This window comes from Balaenoptera borealis (assembly GCF_965194805.1).
Source record: "Balaenoptera borealis genome assembly, chromosome: 2".
Taxonomy (NCBI): Eukaryota; Metazoa; Chordata; class Mammalia; order Artiodactyla; family Balaenopteridae; genus Balaenoptera; species Balaenoptera borealis.
The window spans coordinates 74,841,499-74,857,477 of NC_138867.1; the positions used below are offsets into that span (position 1 = coordinate 74,841,499).

The following is a 15,979-nucleotide window of genomic DNA, read 5'->3' on the forward strand; positions in this document are numbered from 1 at the left end:
AAACAAGAGACTGTAGAAAAGGATATGTAATCATACTACACTGTTTTCTCTGCTGTGAATAGTCATATAGTCTTAATATAATGCACATGTTGTTTACGAATTTTTTTTAGTTGTGTCAAATCTATAGACAAACCTCAGAACAAGTATATAAAAGTTATCAATCCCAATAAGATAAAAGGAAATATACAGATGACAGAATTTAACAGAAAGAAGAGAAAGGTGAAGAGAAAGAATGGGGAGCATATACCCTCTTCTAACAAAGTAAATATTCATATTGTTTGTCCAAAAAAATAAAAATTTTTTTTGAGTCTTAAATATTTTACGTAAAGTCATAGGTGGTGTAAGAGAGCTAAATCCACCTATCATAAGCAGGAAATCGATGGATAATGTAGTTCCAGGCATATAATATGTACTCAATAAATGTCACTCTTCATCTTGATCAAAAACCATTAAAGAATTATGTTTACGTACCTCTCCATGATATTCATGATTCACTATAATTTCAAAACAGCTACCTTGGTGGCTTATTCTCCCTATAAACTCCCTACTCCAGCCAAATGAAACCATATCCACCATGCAACTATTGATACAAGCATGTGATGGGAGAGAGATTAGTAAGAGTAAAGAATTAAGGATTCTGAGAAGCTGATGTACCTTGATGAAATTAAATTTCATCTGTAGAACTCAAAAGACACACATTTATTTAGTGTTGGCCAATATGAAGGCTTTAGGCTAATCTTTGCTTGCAAAGAAAAGATCACATTTAATCTGGCATAACAGGGACTCTGTTTCTATTTTGCCAGTTAGCCCCCAGTAAACAGCTCTAATTAGAAACTTTGGAGTACTCTTCTTTAATCTCCTTAATACTGCAAATATCATGAAAACCACAATGAGGAGCTGGAGGCAACATAAAGAAGATTATTGGTGTCCACAAGTAGCATAACAAGAGTGATTCTCCCTTTTGCACCCATTGGCAATTTGGATTGTCCAGAAGGGAAGAATGATTCAGCTTGAAACACAGGACAATAATGATAGCTGAAAAAATCAACTGAAATAAGCTGAAAAGAGCTTCATTACATTTCAAGAGTACATATTTTGTTCATCATGAATGCAGACTACTATTTCAGGTTGTCTTAGTATGGCGGCTGTAGGCAGTATGTGTTCTCCCATCAATATATTCATGGTAGTTATGTTCCTTCGGTTGTAAGCAATGGAAACCAACTGGAGCTAACTCTTGGCCCCATTAAAAAATAGTTAGTAATAAATTATAATAAAATAATAGAAAATAATGAACTAAAAAGAGTAGGTTAAAAATAAGGGCTTCCCTGGTGGTGCAGTGGTTGAGAATCCGCCTGCCAATGAAGGGGACACGGGTTCGAGCCCTGGTCTGGGAAGATCCCACATGGTGCGGAGCAACTAGGCCCGTGAGCCACAACTACTGAGCCTGCACGTCTGGAGCCTGTGCTCCGCAACAAGAGAGGCCGCGATAGTGAGAGGCCAGCGCACCGTGATGTAGAGTGGCCCCCGCTCGCCGCAACTAGAGAAAGCCCTCGCACAGAAACGAAGACCCAATGCAGCCAAAAATAAATAAATAAATAAATTTATTTATTTATTTAAAAAAAAAAACATTGAAATTTTACATTTTAAAATAAATTAATATTTGGAAAGATACTGAGTAGCTCTCAGAATAAAAGGAAGAGTTAAACAATTGGGACTTGGGAAGACTGTAACTAGGGTTACTCTGGTATTCTCCGTGCTGAAACAAACAAACAAACAAAAAGACCTGGTTGGTGTCTTTGAGCACTGCCACTGAAATGACTCAGCTTCAACCACTTCTGCATTTTTGAGACTCACCCAGATTCAGATGTGCAGGACAGAAAGTAAACAGTCATGTGTTTTAGCCTTGGGAGGAAGGGGGAAGGGAAACCCTGTGGTTGACAGTCCTGCACAAAAATGTTGAAGTGGATGACGAGAGCTTTCTCAAAGGAAAGAGGGAAAATGCATGCTGAGCAAACAAAATCAGGTGCCCACTACAGACTGTCAAGGGCTCTTAAAAAGACGTTACTCTCTTGGAGCTGCCTCTCTGGTCCTATTCTTATCCTTTCCTGCGGTTATAAGGATTCCCTTCATTTTCTTGCCCTGGTCCTAAGGTATTTTCAGTTTGCCCATCAATGTGGTTATAGTTTTAGCTGTAAGTATTTTTTTTTCCTCTATTTTAGGGCTTAATTTTTATGGTCAAACTAATCTTTGTGGTAGAATTTTCTCTTACCCTGTACCATTAATAGATTAAAACACGTGAGATTTTGTATATTTGTCCAATAGTATTTCATAGCTTGATTATCATAATAACTACTAAGTACTTCCTATGAACTCAGTATCATGTAGAAAGGGTGGCAAAGAAAGTTGGTTTTGGAAAGAGTTCATTATCCAGCTGAGAGAATACGAGATAAAAGTGTGAAATAACAGTCAATGGGAGAGAATAGTTTATAATTATTTTATAAAATGTGATCAGGTTATTTCAAAACAATACTTATTTATAATGTTATTTTTCACATAATGCATTTCTACTTATTGAAAATGGAATTTCCACATCTTCCTGTCGTGGGTTGAATTGTGTCCCCCAAAGAGATATGGTGAAGCCCTAACCCCTGATACCTGTGTATGACCTTATTTGGAAATAGAGTCTTTGGAGATGTAATCAATTCAGCATGAGTTCATTAGGGTGGGCCATCATCCAGTATGACTGATGTCCTTATAAGAAGAAATGTAAAGGCAGAGAGAGACACACAGGAAGAATGCCATGTTATGACAGGGGCAAAGATAGGAATGATGCAGCTATAAGCCAAGGAATACCAAGGATCCACCGTGACTATCACTAGAAGCTAAGAAGAATTCTACTCAGTCTCAGGGAAAGCATGGCCCTGATGATACCTTGATTTTGACTTCTGGCCTCCAGAACTGTGGAAGAATAAATATCTATTGTTATAAACCACTTAGTTTATGGTACTTTGTTACAGCGGCCCTAGGAAGGAAACAAATATACCCCACTTCTGTCTCTTCTCTTTTCCTCCACCAGCCCCAGATTATAACTCTTACCATTACTATAAGACAGCCCCTCCCAAATTTTAATATACATACAAATTGCTTGGGGATCTTACTAAAGTGTTGATTCTAAGTCAGTAGTTCTAGGTGGGACCTGAGAGTCTGCATTTCTTATAAGTTCCCAGGTGATGTACATGCTGCTGGTCCAGAAACCTCACTTGGAGAAGCAAGGCTATATAAGAAAGTCAGCGTGGAGACGCCCCTGTCAGGTGTGTGTCAGATCTAAGCTTTCTGACACAATGCTAACAATGATGAAGTGAAAAACTTACCCAGTGAGACAAAAAGAAAATGAGTAAATAGAATATCCAAAGAAAAAGAATAAGAAACATTTCAAAATCAACTCCCAGATTATTCTCCAATCATCCACCATTCTCCCCACCCCCGCCCCTCCAAAGATTTAGAATACAAATATTTCAAACTTGCTTTCTGAAGAAGTGAATTTACCAATATAATAGTAAGTTGATATTTTATGTGGTCATTTTTAACTTTATTTTTTTAATGGTGATTTCAAAAGCAAACAGTGCAGGGGACTTCCCTGGTGGCACAGGAGATAAGACTCCGTGCTCCCAATGCAGGGAGCCCAGGTTTGATCCCTGGTCAGGGAACTAGATCCCACATGCATGCTGCAACTAAGAGTTCGCATGCCACAACTGAGGAGGCTGCCTGCCACAACTGAGGAGCCCACATGCCACAACTAAGGAGCCCGCCTGCCGCAACTAAGACCCAGTGCAACCAAATAAATAAATAATAATTAAAAAAAAAAAAGCAAACAGTGCAGACTGAGAGATGAGTGAACACCATAGAACAACACAGGCCAACCACTCTGCAGTTAATGACATTTTTATTGTATTTGGGAATAGTCGCCTTTTGCAAAGGAACAGAGACTAACTTTCAGAGCTTTTCAAACTGCCTGTTCTTGGACTTCACCTTCAGATAGTGATTCTTTAGGCCTAGGGTCTGGCCCAGGGATTAGAATGTTTTAAGGCTCAGTGGGTAATTCTAATGCAAAGTCAGGTTTGGGAAATACTGGTCCAAAATAAGAAAATGTACTCAATAGGTACTTCATTTTATTCTATACCTGAATTTCTAATGAAAAAGAAAAAAATCTGCCAATATTAATACACAGTTAAAGCAAACACAGTATTATATATAAAACTAATTTTAGAAATATGATTACCTGGCATCAGAACTTCAATATCAAATTTAGAACAGAGTGTTCTTGATTATAAAGATTTCTCCTAGTCTTCACAGAATAATATCTCATACCCTCATCCTCTGCCTAGTAGTTTACAAACCTAAGTATACATTGGAATTCCATATGGGCTGACTTCCAGGCCCCAGCCCAGGACATTCTGAGTCGGCAGTTTGAAGTGGGGTCTAAGAACCTGCCTTTTGGCCACGTATCGCTGGCACTCTCCATACAGGTGGCCGGTGGGCTACAGCTGGAGAAATACTGCCTTGGTATTGCTCTCTGTGCTGAACCCTGCAGAGGAAGAAATGAACATGACTGCTCAAGAATCTGGCTATTAACAATCTAAATCTATCCCAGGGCCTTGCAAAGGGTAGTGACAGACTGAAAATGAGCATGGCATCTAATCAGCAAGCGAGATGGCAGATAAGGACGTCTTTATGAAGTGTTCCCTAGTTTTTACAGTAAGCCACTCAAGGCCCACACATAATGCCAAGTTCCAACCTGATTTGCGTCACCGCAGTTGTGGGTTTGGGCCAAGGCTAGTTATCAGACATATTGAAAAGATAACCTCCCCAAATGTGGGACCAAATAAGACGCGAGCTCGGTGCGCCTGAAGCAAAAATCTGAGTGGAGGTCATCTCTAAGTCACTGTGGAAGGACGACGTTAGGGATTTGTTCCAACAAGCCTTTGAAAGAATTTGATCAGTGGACTATGGAGCTCTTAAAGTCAAAGACAACAAAGCCAGTTAATTCCCTGCTTGATCGGGATTCAAAAGCTATAAAAATCTGTCCCGCTCTGTTGAAAGCGCCAGGACTGGTCCGCGTGCAGGAAAAGACGAGGGAGCAGGCGTCTGCGAGAACTGGCTGAGCGCGCGGACCGGGAAATCCACCGGCAGCGGGTGCGGTGAGTCAGCGCTGAGTCACGCCGGGCGCTACGTGCCGGCCAAGGCGCCCCAGCCCTACGCGCAGCCGCTCGCGCAGCCGAGCTCCGGGCTTCCTGGAAAACCCTCCCCGAGCCGTTTTCCCCCAGGTCCCCACCCCGGACCCCCGCGGTCACACACTCACTCGCCTGCACGCACGCCTCCTCGTCCCAGCCTGGTGACATCTAGACTTAAGCACCGAAGAGTCACAGATGACAGTCGGTGACAGAGCTCCGGCGGATGCTTCAATCCCATGTGTTTCCTCAAGACCGAGATTCCAGTTGCTCTGGCTTTTTTCGTGTTTGTTAGTTTTTTTTCATTTTTTTTTTTTTTTTTTTTTTCCTGGCAGGGGAGTAACGCACTGATCTTTTTATAGTTTCCAGTATTTTAAATGAACCTCAGGAAGAATGGATTAATAAAACATGTGTTGAAAATTATGCATCAAATGGTCACACTGCTTTGGGGTCTAAAATTATTACAATGTGACTACGGTTAGAGCTTTGAATGCTGGGTAACTGGAGAAAAAGACTAACTCTGTTCTGATTTGCTTTTTGTTAGTGAAAAAAAATCTTTGCTGGTTTGTCCAATCACCTTTCTAATAACGAAATTATTTTGAAGACTGGAGACGTGTTTGGTAGCGATTTGATGTGAGGTTACCAAAGAACGGGGAGCCATGTTTTTGTGTATCCTATAATATCCCACTGTCCTGAGGTACAGATGATACTTTGTTGGTCTTACAAAATATGGCAATGATTGCATTTGTGCTGAAAGTTGATAGCAGGTATTATGTCATTGAGTGGCTAGTCAATGAGATAGTCCTGATGCAGATGGGGTAATTATTATTTAAGGGCAGTTTGAGGCTGATTTTCAAGACAGAGTCAGACTGGATCTTTAGAAGTTGTTGTACCAGCTGTTGCCAGTTGTTTTGCTTCTTTGGGAGAATTATATCCCTCCTTATCCCTGTGTGCGTGCGAGATGATGCAAAACATTGGAGTGTTTTTGTATTTTGACAGCCTTTCCTGCAGGGAAGGAGACTGAAGTAATTAGAGGTTGAACTGACTCACCAAGGTTACAGAGAAGCATGACTATCCAATTTTTTAAAAGGAGGGAAAAGCCACCAAACTGAAAAAAAAAATAAGGAAACATGAAGATATGAGAGTTGATGAGAGCCCAGAAAAGCAAAATGAGTAGTTTTGACCAGAAGTAGAATCTAATATACTTGAACTGTTCATAACCAGATATATACTTGTGTGCAAGGCTTTTAAAAAAGCATGTTATTCTCATATAAAATATCTAAAATTTTAACTAAGCATATACAGATCTTCCTCAACTTACAATGCGCTTACGTCCCAAAAAACCCATTGTAAGTTGAAAATAACATAAATCAAAAATGCATTTACTATACCTAACCTACTGAACATCATAGTTCAGCCCAGCCTACCTTAAACATGCTCAGAACACTTACATTAGCCTACAGTTGGGCAAAACCTGTTTTATAATAAAGTGTTGAATATCTCATGTAATGTATTGAATACTGAAGGCAAAGAGCAGAATGGTCGTAAGTGTATTGGTTGTTCACCCTCGTGATCGTGTGGCTCACTGGGGGTTACTACTCACTGCCTCTGCCATTGTCATGGGGAGTCTACACCTCATAGCTCATGAGCTCAGGAAAAGATCAAAATTCCAAGTACTATTTCTACTGAACGTGTATCACTTTCTCACCATTGTAAAGTCAAAAAATCATAATTTGAACCATTGTAGGTAGGGGATCCTCTGTACATCATTTGTTTAAAAAACTGTGCATGGTTCTGATTCTTTCTTACTACCTTATCAATATTGATACTATCTTGGCACTTATGGAGTCATACAAACTTCAGTTTGAAACCCAAGTTCACGTTATAACAGTGCGAACTTGGGCTACTTACTTGGCTTCACTAAACCCGTTTCCTTCTCTGTGAAATGGAGATTAAAATCACTATTTCATGGGCTTGTTAGACAGGATTAAAAGAGATGATGCCTGTAAAAGTTTAGCACAATGCTAGGCACATTAAAAACAAATTCCTTCAGTAAATGAATGCTTGCATCCTGCTGTCATTGTTATTGAACTTGATTAAACTATAGATTAGGTCACAAAGAGGTAGTATTTTGTCCAGATCACAGAACTAATAAAGGCTTTGGGAATATACATCACAAACTGACCTTAGGCAAGATATTTGGGTAAGACTGTGAAATAGCTAGGTGAGTGTTTGATGTTCTTTGATTATGAAAGGAGAGCTGAAAGAGAATGCCTACAGTCATCAGTTGGCCAGAAAGGTGATGCAAAATAGCCAAGCAAGAGCCCTTTTCTTCTGTCCTCAGAGAGAACAAGTTGGCAGAGTAGAATGGCAGTCACTAGGCAAAGAGAATATAACATTTGCCCTTTAAATTATAGATCAACTCCCTTGACATGCAATTATTCATTATTTTGCAGAGACAGAAATTTAGTTCTTTCCAAGTATAAAGTAATGAGCTTAGCTATTAATGGAGATTAGCGACCAATCTCCAAGCAGCTCTGAGCCCCCCACCCATAAGACATAACAGTCATTCTCTTGAAATAATAAAATAAATATTTCTTTTATAATTACCTCCCTCCCAAATAAAGCAACTGTTTTGTACATGATTGTAGTCTCACATTTACAGAATCAAGAGGTGAACATGGTCACGAAAGCAACTGCATTTTATGATAGTTACTCTCTATAATAGTTTTCCATTTATTTCCTTTTGCTAATCCATTGAGTATTCTCTGCGATCTTCAGTATAGATCCTGGAGACTGAAAAATGAACAAGACAGACAAGACCTAATCGTTGAGGTTATGTTCTGGTAGGGAGAACAAACATTTTAAAAGTTAAGAAACTAACAAATTCAGTAAGTATCAAAAATTCTCAAAGAATTGATAAGTGCTAAAGAGGAAAATTCATAGGCTGCCATCTAGAATCCCAGAAGGAAATTATTTGCATAGTTAGATCAAAGAAGAACTCTCAGAGGAGGTGACCTTTAAGCTGAAGCTTGAAGGGTAAGAAGGGTTGCATAAAGCAGGGGGAATAACAGCTCAGACAGAGGGCACAGGAATCACAAAGACAAAGACCTTGAGTCTGAAAGCACTTTGTTCAAAGAACAGCAAGTGAGGGGATGAGTAACATGACGTTAGGTTTGAGAGGCCAGATTCTGCAGAGCCTTGAAGGCCATAGTAAACATTCTGGATTATATGCTCAGTAAAATTGGCAGCCGTTGAAAGGTTTTAGCAGAGGGTTCCGTGACGTGATTTACATTGTCAGAAGACTGCCCTGTGGAAAATGCATCGCAGGGATCAGGAATGGAATGGGGGTTCCTTTAGCATTGGTACAACAATGGATAGCGAAGGCTGATATTGGGGCAGTGGAAATAAAGAGAAGTGGAGGAATCTGAGATATATGCTGGAGGGAGGAGAGCCAGAATGAGCTGATAGATTAGAGTGAGAGTCAGGAGCCAGAGGAATCAAAGATGACCTCTACTTTTCTGGGTACTGAGCACTTGGGGAGTCACCAAGTTCTTGGTGTTGTTTCCCTGCCAATATTTAAAGTTGAGAGTTCTGAAATGTGTGCTCATACATACACACACATATACACTTGTGAAAACTCCCACTGCCACTAGAGAACTAAGTTCCACATAAGGAATGACCGAGTGAACGCTTAAGTGAATGCCCCACACTTAATGGTGTTTGTCTCTACCTCTGTACTTTTGTCCAGGCACATAAAGTTGCAAGGCACATAATACCTTCCCCTCTCCTCTCCGCTCCTCTTTGAATTTGTGTATTCAGACCCAGCTCAATATTCATGCACAGGTAAAGTCCTATTTTCTCTATGAAGCCATCACTAACACCCAAGTCAAATGGATCTCGCTGTCCATGTCCAATCCGCTTGACACTTAAACTTTGGCCTTGTCATGTGGCTATACCAAAGGTTTACATGTCTCATAAATGTCTATATAAATGTCTCTCCAACTGAACTTTAAACCATCTTAAGACCAGAGACAGATTCTCATACACCCATTATAGCACCCACAGTATGAGCAGCATGTTTTTTGTTTTTTGTTTTTTTTAAAAATTTTTTATTAATTAATTAATTAATTTATTTTTTGGCTGTGTTGGGTCTTCGTTTCTGTGCGAGGGCTTTCTCCAGTTGCAGCAAGTGGGGGCCACTCTTCATCGCGGTGCGTGGGCCTCTCACTATCGCGGCCTCTCTTGTTGCGGAGCACAAGCTCCAGACGCGCAGGCTCAGTAGTTGTGGCTCACGGGCCTAGTTGCTACGCGGCATGTGGGATCCTCCCAGACCAGGGCTCAAACCCGTGTCCCCTGCATCGGCAGGCAGACTCTCAACCACTGCGCCACCAGGGAAGCCCTGAGCAGCATGTTTTGAACATAGGAGGGGCTCAATAGCAATGCAATCACTGGCATTTTTACATGGATGGAAACTTGGTGATCACCCAGTCTAATAGTCCATATATTTGGTAAATAGATTAGGTCACAAAGAGATAGTCCTCTGTCCAGATCATAGAACTCATAGAATGTTTGGGAATATACATCACAAACATGTGGGCTCAGTCACCTTAAGTGGGATCCTTTACTTCTGGGCCTCCATTTCTCATTTTAAACAAGAAGGAGTTTACACCTTGTGACCCCAAAAGTTCTTTCAGGATTTGTTTTTTTAAAACCATAGTTTACTGTCTATTGTTATGAGCCAGATACTGAAGTAAGCACTTTAGGCATGCTTTTACTTAATTCTTGTAAAAGCAACTTTGTGAGGTGAGACGGTATTATTCTCATTTTCACAGACTGGGAAACTAAGAAATAGGAAGTTTAAGTAAGTTGCCCAAGAGTACTCCGGTAATAAGCAGCAGAATATAATGAATTGGAATCCTGGCCTGTGCAACTGCAAAGGCTGAGATCTTCATCATAATGCTATGCTGCCTCATTTCTACACTCTTCATTTTTATAGAGACTGAGAAAAGTTAGATATTTTACTCAGAACTTCACATCTAAGAACTGGTAGAGGTAGGCCTGGATTCCAACACCAGCTCTCTTTCCTTTATAACATGCTTCAGGTATCAATTTTATCAATGAATATTCAGAATGGGGGTTGTTTTAGCCTATTTCAATGAGTATACTGGTATTGAATATAATTCAACAATGAACATAGTCGATTGTGTTTGTTGAATAAATAAATGAGTTTATCTTCTAGTTTACAAAATACCTCTATGCTTCACCAGTTCTAAGTCAAAGTCAATGAAAAGACAAGTACCTGATAGATTCCAGTAAGTAATTGTGGGAACACCCTGGAGTGTGCGGGGTGGCAGTCATCACTATAGTATAGGAGACAGCCTCTGTGGGCAGGTTGTTGAGAAGAAAGAGTAGAGTATAAATTATATTCCCTCTTAGTCACATTGACAAGGAATGACCTAGTTTATGTCATCTCTATCTCCAAGGAAGAATAAACGTGGTTCCCTGCCCTGAGTTCAAACTATGATGTGCATCACCCCAGAACCCACTTTTCCTCAGGGAAGGAGAATCTCTCAGGGTGTAGCCCATGAAATACATAAAAGAATAGCATGGACCCCCCCCCCCCCGCCACCTGCAGGAATTTGTAATCTACCTTAGGAAACAAAGTAAGAGAAGAATTCTAGGGCCTAACAGGTCTATCCTTAACATTTTTTTTTTATAGTAATCTTTTATTTATTTATTTATATATTTATTTTTGACTGCGTTGGGTCTTCGTTTCTGTGCGAGGGCTTTCTCTAGTTGCGGCAAGCGGGGGCCACTCTTCATCCCGGTGCGCGGGCCTCAAGCGGGGGCCACTCTTCATCGTGGTGCGCTGGCCCCTTCACTACTGCGGCCTCTCTTGTTGCGGAGCACAGGCTCCAGACGCTCAGGCTCAGTAGTTGTGGCTCATGGGCCTAGTTGCTCCGTGCCATGTGGGATCTCAAACCCATGTCCCCTGCATTAGCAGGCAGATTCTCAACCACTGTGCCACCAGGGAACTAACAGGTCTATCCTTGATCACGTTCTGTCCTTTGAATAAGTCCCCTGAAATGACCTTGCTGGGTGCTCTGTGAAGCCAAGCAGGCCTGGGCCCCACTCAGCATCTCAGGCCTTCTGGTCTCTCAGGTCTGAAGTCAATGAGGGAAGCATTAAGGTGACAAAGACCTTGTGGAGAGCCCTCTGTGAGAAAGAAACAATTCTGAAGGGAGGGATCAACGCTAGAAGGATGATGACGGTGATGATCTAATCACATGTCCCAACCAAGTTATTCCTAGAGCAACCCTGGGATTTTCCACAGCCAGACCAAAGCATAAAGCTGGCATTCATCCCAGTAGACCAGGGCTTGTTTAGAGTCTCCTCAGCAATTTGACAGACCCTGAGGAAACTTAAGTAATAGTGAAAAAACAGACTCTCCCATGGCTTCAAACGTCAGAGTTGCCCTCAGAGTTAAAAATGATCATTTGCAACTTTGTGTGTGTTTTTTCTACAAGTGTACATAACATGTGTATTTATAAGTATGACTGGAGAATGATTCACCAAGATTTCCAGATGAGTTCTAAAGACACAAACTTCTGGGTAGCTTGAATAACATATGTATATGGCAAGGAACATTTATTCTTATTAATAATTGTCAGAAAGCACAGTTCTGTTTATTAAAGCACTTCCCAAATGTTGATCTATATACATATTTTCTTTTCAACAATATAATCAGATGAAATGAAAGATCTGTGTGTGAGGGCAGGCCCTAATTCAGCTGACATCTGGCCACTTGCATTTGTCTACTTTCATATGGCCAAGCCTTTGCCTCTAAACTTCAAACTTTGTGGGACAGAACCTCCTTTCTAATGGAAAAGGTTGGTTTTGTTTTGTTTCAGAATCTAGGAGAAAGACTCAGAGGCGCAAATGAATTCTATGTCTATCTTGAATAAAATCTAGAGACCCACATTGAAAATGCTGTTATCCACACTTTACATTAATATAGGGAATGGCTGTAGTAAACAGTAAACAAATGGATTCACCATTAACCAGTGCTGGTTAATGATAATCACAGCATTTGCATAGTGCTTTGTCCTTCCACAGTGCAATCCTTAGTTTTACATAATACCCTTTTGAGGCAAACTGGCATGATATCATTATCCCCCCTTTGTAGATAAATTAACTAAGTCAAGAGATTGGAAGCTTTGAGGCCACCCAGAGATCAAGCAAAGCCAAATACAGACTACTGGCCCCTGCGGCTATTGTTTTATTAGCTGAGGACATGGCAATTCCTGCAGGCTTTGTACTTTGATAACCTTGGGGGGTGGAACTAGGATTGCCCACCCACTCTTGAATAAGAGGTGTAGGGTGTTTAGGCCAGAGGTGTGGTGAGGCATCTTGAATGCTTTGTCAGGTGAAGTTTCTCAAATCAGAAGGAAGCCCGGAGGCATGGATATTGCTGCCACATCAAAAATGTTGAAGTATAGTAAATACCTGGTTACTATATAAGAGCAATACATTAATAAAACCACAACATGACTGAATCTCCTAAAGGAGCCTTCAGGATGCCAAGAACAAAGCAGTGCTCTTAAGTGTGTGCTGGGGTGAAATTCAAGGGCACTGTGCCTCTGATGAGTTTGGCAAAGAGGAAACCAAATGTGAACCTTTGGGCCACCCACCGTACTTCCACCTAAGTGATGGGGGGTGATGGGGAGGGGGTGGAGCTGGAAACAGACTTTCCTTGTTTAAAATTTAGATTTTTATCTTGGCTCAAAAGGAATTTTATCTCAAATTTCCCCAAATCTAGAGGCACATATCCCTCCTTCAGAACAAACTTATGGAATTAAACAATAAACAAACATGTAAAAGGGGGTGCACATTAAATACTGTCACTAAAGACGCGTGCATGAACGTCCCTTCACCTCTAAGCATTTACAATCTTGGTAGCTGGATGTGCAATGCTATGTGTACAACAGGTAATTAAATCCTACCAATCAAAAGTTCATACTCAGTCAAAATGAGCAAATGTACAATGATAATTATTGTCACGATCACGATAAATAACATTTACTCTGGGCTTACCATATGCCAGATCTTAGGGTAATGTCTATATCTCATTTAATCCTCACAATATGCCTAGAAGATGCTATTATTCCTAGTTTTACAGAAGCAGAATCTTGGATCAAAAAATTTGCCCAAGGTTATCCAGCTATTTGTTTGCCACTAGGGTCTATGATATTATGACTGGGCATATATATTTCACTGGGCATGAAATTCCAGACACAGACTCAGGTATAGCATTGTTACTGAATTGGTCATATAGACACCCCCCTTGGGCCCTAGCCCGACAGAAGCCCCCTGCCTCAGCTGGGAAGGTTCTTTCTCTGTTCAGATTCACACAGCCAATAAGGAAAACGTTGCTGAGACTGAAACAGTACAAGCTTTATTCAATGGCCAGAGAATGGAGAAGGAGAACTTAGTTTGCAAATCAACTTCTCAACCCCACTTGGGCTGAGACACCATATACATAGGAGGGTCCAGGTAATAGGGAGGGAACTGAGTAAAGAGAGTGACATATTCATGACTTATCAGTCCTTGTAGGGCTCTTCTGGCTGTTGCCATGGCAATTGTCAACTGTCATGGCACTGGTGGGTGTGTTCTATGGCATGCTAACATATTACAGTGAGTCTATTATGAGGTCAAGGTCAACTGGAGGTCAGGTCTTCTGCCATCTTGGGCCTACTTGGTTCAACCAGTTCTGGCGGACTCTTGTTTTTCATTTCTGGTGGTTTCCTGTAAGACAAGGATAATGCTTCTCTACAGCCTACATTTTTCCCTGGAGGAAGAGGGAGGGTTAGAACTGAAGGCTAACAGCCATGGTAACAGCATGTAGTTTTATTTCTCTATCATTAATCTTAGCCTAGCCCTACTTCCACTGCCAGTGGAAAACTGCATTTTGCTAATTCAAAACTCATTTTCTATTGAGTAATTCTCACTGAACTCAAGATTACTCTTTCTCTATCTTTCCTATCCCCTTTTCTGGGGATGAGATATTGAAGAGAGGAGAGTAAAGCATATACATCATCCTGACATCTGATGGGAATGGGGCCCTTGGTCTTCCATCATTCTCTGTCCCTGCTGGCCTTGGTTGATGCAGAACCCAATCTGCTTGGCCCCGCTGGCCTCTGCCGCTGATGTTCACCGTCCATACACTGCAGACGTCATGTCCAGCGTTCGGTATCCTCCTCATCCCACCCCAGGCTCCTTTGGGTCCCCTGGCTATTCTCAGCCAACCCAGTGCTCTTGAGAACTGGGGAATCTGGTGGGTCCTTTCCTGCCCCGTGTAGGGTGAGACTCCCCTCAGTTCTGACCACCCAGACCCTCCCTCATCCACTGTGCTCTGTTGCCTTGCTGGATGTGACAGTTCTCTGAAATGTCTGGAGTCTCCTCTGGGCATACTCTACAAAGAGAGGCAAGATTTCCCACATTCTCCATCTCCAGTCTTCCTAAGTCTTTATGCGGCTTCTACTGCCCCCTCTCAGGGACCTAGGCACTAACTAGGTCTCCCTTTGAATTTCTCACCCCTTCAAGCTGGAGGAACATATATCTCCTATCTTAATGGTAAGGACACTAGCCATTTTACCCACTTTATGTCTTACATAGAAACTCTGTGGGGCTCTGGCTCCTTCAGGCTCTAAGCCTTATGGAACTTAAAACACCCTTTATTCTTTTGTAAATGTTGGCTTTCAAGATAATTCTATCTATCTGAAAATTCATAAAAACTACTGAGTACTTTCATTTACTTTTTTACTCTAGTCTGTGTCTTCCTGCTTTCTGAGGCAATATTTTCCCCTAACTTACAGGTCGATGAGGGCAAACAAGAGAAATGCAAAAAATAAAAACCTTAAACATTATCTCTAAATAGTAACTCATAAAATTTCTGTACAGAGATATATATTGTGTGAACAGTAATACTTTATAATTGTCTTCTATGGCATCAGTGTCTTAACCTCAACTTTCCCTATAAACGTGTGTCTTTTAGTTATTTTTCAACAGTATTCAGGATATGTTACCTGTTAATGAAATGAAGGATGCCACACTTTTATGATCTGCAGTTTCACTTTCCTTAGCAGAAAAGCAGTTAAGATGTGTGAAAAGCACTATATTTGTGTGTGTGTGTGTGTGTGTGTGTGAGAACAACTAGTCAGGCTACCATTTTGCACATACATCGTAATTGCCTTTTGTGCTAAGAGCCGTGAAAAAGTGAGCCATAAAATTTTAGCCACTGGGAAGTTTCATTCCAATTTCACTGCATTCAAATCATTGACATTTTCAGCTGAATCACATATCACAGATTCATTCACATGTTCCCTCCTGGCTGGTTAAAGTCAGTCTGATGCTGGCCTGTGTTGGGCCCTGAAACACAAGTACCTGACTCTTGGCTGCATGACTTATATTTGAAAACCAGATGTTCTTTGTGCCATTGGCCATGCCTCTGCTGCACGGCCAGATCCTGGATGCTACACCAGAGAGCTCTCCTCTGTCATGAGGTCACACAGAACCAGCTCACGGGGCAAGCCTGAGAGGGAGGGGAGGAAGGCAAATTGCACCTGAGTCTCTTCCACCTGCTGCCCACACATATTTTAGCAGATAAAGTGAACATTGAGAGCCCATTTTTGTAAAAATAAGCCCCCAAAATCACAAACTCATAGAATCACCTACATATATATATATAT

At 41.1% G+C, this 15,979-nt stretch overlaps 2 long non-coding RNA genes across 2 annotated transcripts in view; one reads left to right on the plus strand and one right to left on the minus strand.

Moving 5' to 3' along the window:
* Positions 1-15,979, minus strand: part of LOC309622620 — a 1,071,855-nt gene that overhangs the window by 136,252 nt on the left and 919,624 nt on the right. The gene's annotated exons all lie outside the window — the stretch shown is intronic.
* On the plus strand, positions 4,598-5,651 carry LOC309622607. Its single transcript, XR_014241023.1, has 2 exons — positions 4,598-5,198; positions 5,325-5,651. It is a non-coding gene; the product is annotated as an uncharacterized lncRNA (long non-coding RNA).